The sequence below is a fragment of the Octodon degus genome, unplaced genomic scaffold, assembly GCF_000260255.1.
Source record: "Octodon degus isolate 3935 unplaced genomic scaffold, OctDeg1.0 scaffold00003, whole genome shotgun sequence".
Lineage (NCBI taxonomy): Eukaryota > Metazoa > Chordata > Mammalia > Rodentia > Octodontidae > Octodon > Octodon degus.
In genome coordinates, this window is record NW_004524579.1 from 35467114 (window position 1) to 35473504 (window position 6391).

At 50.4% G+C, this 6391-nt stretch overlaps 1 pseudogene; it reads left to right on the forward strand.

The window, feature by feature from the left end:
- Positions 1 to 4159: 4159 nt before the first annotated feature.
- LOC101580783 lies at positions 4160 to 4777 on the forward strand (annotated as a pseudogene).
- The last annotated feature ends 1614 nt before the right edge of the window (positions 4778 to 6391 follow it).

Sequence of the window (6391 nt, forward strand, 5' to 3'; positions counted from 1 at the left end):
TCCAGGGGTTTGCTCCTGCCCGATTCCCTTCTGCCGCACCCAGGCACAGCATGGTAGGGCCTGAGGGAGATCTTTGCCGGTGACTGTGTGGCTGCCCCCACTCTATGCTTTCCTCCCAGTCCCAGTGGGAGTCTCCCCCCCACACACACACACAAAAGGTGGAGCTCTGGAGGGATGCAGAGCGCCAGGCTGGGGCTACCTCTCTGCTGTAGAGCCATCCCGCGGCCCTGGCCTTACTGGCTAACTGCGGCGAGCCTGGGAGTAAGGGAGGAGCAGCAGTGTGGTTTCTCTCCAATGCTGCTTGGGCTGTCCTGGGGTTGACATGTCCCCACTTTAGAACTAGAAGCGTGTGGGTGACCATGAGGGTAGGGTGCCTAGTTCTCATACCAAATGCATGTTGGAAGATAAGAGATTGTCCCTTGAAATCTTTCACAATTCCTCTTCTTCCCTGCACTCCATCCCCCGAAGAATGACAATCAGGGACCTAAACCAGCCCAGGCACATGAGTGTTTGCTGGCTTCTCACAGAAGTCCTGCCTATTGATATGATCCCATTTTGCAGATGAGAAGATGGAGGCTTCTCAAGAGCACAATGATGGAGCTGAATTTCCACCCCAGGGCTCCTGACTGTGTGCCCCCTGGGGAAAGGAGAGAGACCCTGAGCGGAGAACTTCTCGCTGAAGAAAAGCCATCCTGGACAGAGCTCTCTGCCAGTGCTAGGGCTGAGGCCACCTGTGGCCTACACCAGTCACTCCTTGGTCAAAGGCACAGCAGAGGTGGGAGGACCAGCACAGATGGGGTGGGCTGGGGGAGGCTCCCGAAGGGCTGCTAAGTGCCCTAGAAATGCAGTTGAAAGGGCTCTTAGCTTCCCTTTCTTCTCTCCTGAAAGAATCAATCGTGGAGCTCTGCCTTTGTGTGTGCAAGGGCCCTGCTGTGAAGTACACTTAAGGAATCAAGTTTTCTAAAATTCTATAAATCATTATTTTACCCTTTTCCCCTTCCCCCTCTGAAATCATTCTCCTGCTGAAATATTCAGTGACATGCATGCCTGTGAGCACTGTGAGTATCAGAAGGGGCGGCTGTAGGGCCAGCATTCAGATTGTCCTCACGGCTAGCCTCTGATCTTTCTATGCACATGTGGCCCCGCCTCTCTGGACTGTGGGCATTACTATCCCCTGGTCTCTGTGCACAGGTGACAGAAGCCAAGCCCAGTGGCAGGGATGTCTCAGCCTCTATGGTTATGAAGGGACTACTGTCTCTGGGATGAACAAGTCTAGTGTGAGGGCAGGGTGAGTAGAGGACAGGGAGGTCGGCCTATAGAAAGATCAGCTGGGGACAAAGACAGATGAGACTCCAGATCCAGAGTTCCTGCTTCCATTGTCCAAGCTGTTGGCATTCTCAGCAAAGGCCTGAGACAGCAGTGGCATGCCAGAGACATAAGTGTGCCCGCAGTCATGAGCTGGCAAAGGAGATTGGGAGTCGCGACCTTTCCATGGCTTTGGGAGTGTGGTTTTGGGCCTGGTTCCTCTGACCCACCTGGTGTTGGAAGTTCACATTTTTTTAGAATTTTCCAGGCTTTGTCCTGCTGCACACACATACACACCCTGTCATTGGATGGGGCCAGCCAGGCAGCCACAGCCAGTGTCCCTGAAAGGCAAGGCAAGGCCTGATTGATTTGCCGCGGTTGATCTGTTTAATGTCTCTTGTCCCCAAGCGCCCATCTCACCCGCAGAGGTGCTGCATTACCTCACAGGCCAGGCTGCTGGCCGTTGACACCCTATGCCTGGAGCACGCTTGGCGAGGTTATGGGAGCAACAAGCAAAATGAAAATCCATAGTTTTTAAACCTTTATGAATTGAGAATGTAAACCTGGAAAATGGATCTGGAGTTCCTAATGGACAATTGGTGGGCCCAAGTCATCCATCCTCCTGGCTCCTGGTGGAAGCCATTCACATTGTAGCTGCTCCTGAGAGTGTAGTTCCGCCTCACGCCCCATCTGGAGTCAGGAAGCCAGATGCAGGCCTTGGAGATGGACCTGCAGGGGGCTGCAGGTGCCTGCCCTCTGAGGCCTTGGGAAGCCACTGGCAGGAGAAGGTGGCACGGCCCTGGAGGAAAGGATTCAGGCCTCCTGAGCTGGCCAGGCTTCAGGCTTGTGTCAATTGGAACAGGCTCTATCCTGCTTACAGACATAGGCATGGACATAGAATCAGCATAAAAGAAACCCAAGCAAACCAGAACCCTTCGACAGAGAAGATAGCTCCTAGCCATACCTGTGGACTTGGCTCAACAACTATGTGCTGTGGGAGGGACATCGGGGCTGGCACCATCTCTTATGCCACTCACCAGTGTCTGGGAATACACTGTCCCTTCTTCTGTGTCTGAGTCATGCATCCCAGAGCCTTCCCTGGCAACTCTGCCCTGCAGTCCTCATTCCTTGCCTGCTTCATTTGTTCCACAGCAGTGGTCATGATAAAATATCATCTTGTTTCCTTATTGGTTGGTTTAACATCCATCATTCCCCAATACAATGCAATTCCAAGAGGGAAAAATCTGTTGTCTTCTTATTCCCCCTCACTACCAAGCATCTAGAAAAGTACCTGGCACAGAATAGGTAAAAAATTAACAGTGTGTTGAATGGATAAATGAGCTGACAGACCTCCTGGTATGAGATGCGCTCTCCGTCTCCATCCTCCAGAGGGCCTAGGGTTCTTTCTGTTGCTCCTTCTGCAGCTGGCCTGAGCTGGCCAGGTGGGTACCTTCTAACTCTTGTGCCCCCTGCCTGGGCCAGTCTCATTCACGTGCTCTGGGTGTACGACTATTGTGCTCACACCTTTGTCTTCCAGGCTGAGGGCACTAATGAAGTGATGAAACTCAGTCCCCTGCTCCCTGCATCCCCATCCTGCAGCAGCAGCACCCCCCCGCCAGAATACTTGCACACTGGTGATGCTGACATGGATGTTCCACGCGAGCCAGCTGTGGGCTTTTCCTGCAGACCACAGCAGGAGCTACCCCTCACCCCCACAGCACAGGGACAAGAAGGTGAGGCTAGCCTGTGGCAGACTGCACTGAAATCAGCCTATGATTGATGAGGGCAGAGATAGAGATGCAGAAAGAACACAAAAGAAGCGATCGATAAATGGTTGTTTCCTCCTGCTTTAGTCTAAATATTTGTGCCTCTCCCCTCACCTCAAAATTTGTAGTTTGAGTCCTAATCTCCAATGAAATGATATTAAGAGGCAGCACCTTCAGGAAGATGATGAAGAGTGTGAGAGACCTTATAAAGTGGACCGGGGAAGGTGGGTTTGTCCCTTTTGTCACATGGGGAAGCAGCTAGAAGACATCACTATTTGGAAGAGGATCCCAAATCCGAATCTGCTGGCCTTGATCTTTACTTCCCAGCTTTTGGTGCTGTGGACAGTCAGTTTAGGTTGTTTATAAGGTACTCGGTGGAATGGTTGTACTCTGGTGTCTTGGTTGGACTAAGACATCTTTCCTCTTCATCTTCTCACCACACAAGTCGAGGGGATTGTTAATCAGACCAGAAATCAGTCAGGCTGAGCTAGGTCAGGTTGCAGTAACCAATGGAAGCTTATTCCTAGGTTATGCTGCCAGAGTGAAGGCTTATTTCTCCTTCTTGGTATGGTGGCCTATGACTGCGGGGTGTTGTTCTTCTGTCTCTGTGACTCTGGCTGATAAAAGAGTGACCATCGTTAGCCACCTCTATTATGGAAAAAAGAAAATGCACTACAGTTTAGCATTCTTTTGAACTCTTACCTGGAAGTGACCTGTCTCCCACTTGCTTTTCATTGGTTTAAGCAAGTTACAGCACCCTGGTTAGTTTCAAGGAGTAAAAAGCATAGTCTGGGGCTGGCCAAATAGCTCAGTGGATTAAAGTGACTATGAGCAGGTGCAGGGGCTGGGGTACGATCCCCTGGGCCTGCCAGGCTCTCCCACCCCTGCCCCCAAGGCATGCTGAGACTGCAATTGAGACTGGGTGTGGTGGCATGTGCCTGTAATCCCAGCTCTTAGGAGGCTGTAAACAGGTGGATCACTGTGAGTCTGATCTAGTAGTGAGACCCTAAACAGCCTCTAGACCCTTCCCTAAAAAAAAAAAAAAAAAAAAAAAAAGCATAGTCTGCTTTTTCTGTCAGCTGGCCAAGATGCTGAAAGGGAAGAAGGCAAAGGGCAAGGTGGTGGCCCTGGCCCTTGCTGTTGTGAAGAAGCAAGAGGCAAAGAAGGTGGTAAATCCCCTGTTTGAGAAGAGGCCCAAGAATTTGGGCATTGGACAGGACATCCAGCCCAAGAGAGACCTCACCTACTTTGTCAGAGGCCTACACTACAACCGGCTGCAGCCACAGAGGGCCAACCTGTACAAGTTGGCTTAAGGTGCCCCCCACGATTAACCAGTTCACCCAGGCCTTGGACCGCCAAACAGCTACCCAGCTGCTTAAGCTCACCCACAAGTACAGACCAGAGACCAAGCAAGAGAAGAAGCAGAGGTTGTTGGCCCGGGGAGAGAAGAAAACTGCTATCAAAGGGGATGTCCCCACTAAAAGGCCACCGGTCCTCAGAGTGGTGTCAACACCGTCACCACTCTGGTAGAGAACAAGAAGGCTCAGCTTGTGGTGACTGAAAATGATGTGGACCCCATCAAGCTGGTCATGTTCCTGCCTGCCCTGTGTTGCAAGATGGGGGTCCTTTACTGTATCATCCAGGGGAAGGCCAGGCTAGGGCGTCTGGTCCACAGGAAGACCTGTGCCACTGTCGCCTTCACATAAGGCAACTCGGAAGACAAAGGTGCACTGGCTAAGCTGGTGGAGGCCATCAAGACCAACTACAATGACAGATCTGATGAGATCTGCCATCCCTGGGAGGGCTACATTTTGGGCCCAAAATCTATGGCTCATATTGCCTCACTGGAGAAAGCAAAGGCTAAAGAGCTTGCCACTAAACTGGACTAAGTGTACTTTTGAGTTTTCTGTACATAAAAACAACAAATTGTCCTTAATCCAGTGGTGGGGAGGGAGCATAGTTTGGCCATGTGCCTAGGGGTTAGCACAGCCAGAAGGGTGTACTGAGTGGCACTATTTCAAGGTGCCCTGAAGGAGTTTGGGATGCCAGACTAGCACTACACCTGCCTGCAGACCTTGGGAGTCTGTTTCTGTTTTCAGGCCATGCCTGCTGGGGACACTCAGGAGACCTTTCAGATTTTGTTTGGGTCCCAGTGGCCCTGGAAGTCAGTCACTCTGTGATAGTTGTGTCAGGATTGTCTCACTGGATGGAGCCTGATCAGCTGGCCAGCTCTTACCTCCTACGGCTCACCTTTGGTCCAAGCCCAGCTGCAGGTTCCAGCACTAGCAGAGTAAAGGGGAGAGGGGACAGCTGGGGTAGCAGCCCTCATGCCTACTTCCTTTGGTGCTGGAATAAAGAACTGAGTCTGGCGCATTGTCACAGCGCTGGCTTCAGAAATTCTGGGCTCAGAGAAGGCGCCGAATGCCTTCTAAGTGTGAGACTTGGCTTTTGGGCTTTGCCTCTTTTCCCCTTTGTTAAAGGAGAAAAGGCTGACATGGTATGTCATTTCACTAGCATCCCTTCAATAGATCAAACTCTCTGGTTCTTCCATCTTTTCAGGGCATGCCAACCTGGGAGGAACCCAATTCTCTGCTGGCATTCAAGCAGCAAAGAACAGCTGCAGGGAGTCTCTCCATGAGGCATGTTGGTGCCACTCTAATTTACAAACTCCAATCTCAAAGGAGCCCTTGAAAGCACCCAGCAATCCTATGAGGTTTCTCAGCCACAGTGCCCTCCTTCACTCTCCAAGGCTACTGGTTCACAACTTTGCCCTCCCCCCGCACACTTCCAACCTCTTCTCTCTTTGCCTCCCCTCACATTTTGATAGTATTTCTTAAAGGTTTTAATCTAGAGAATCTCTGAAGTGATTTTCAGGTTTTAGGTCACACTTGGATATAAATTTACTTAATCTGTAGCTTGTGGTACCTTAGCATGATCAGAAAATTGTAGATGCTATAACCCAAGGACACTGTCAATGCTCTTTTGGGCAGTGAAAAAAAAATGGCTGAGAGCCACAGAATGTTTTGGGGACATCCAGTTTCCTTTGTGCTGACCTTCTAATTAGTGTGAAGACAGAGCAGATGAAAAAAGATGCATCTGCAGTGTAACCAAGACAAACTTGAGTCTTGGGAGGGATATTTTTCTAAAAATTGCTAGTGAGACAAAAATCTGTATAGAATCTTGTTTCCTGACAAGATTTCCGGTGGCCTTAAGTGTCTTCACATTCAAAATGTGGATGGAAGAAAGTACTACAGGCATGTTAAACTTCAGGGCATTTCTGTAGGAGTAACTACTTCGGCATCCAATAAGAGTTTGAAAAT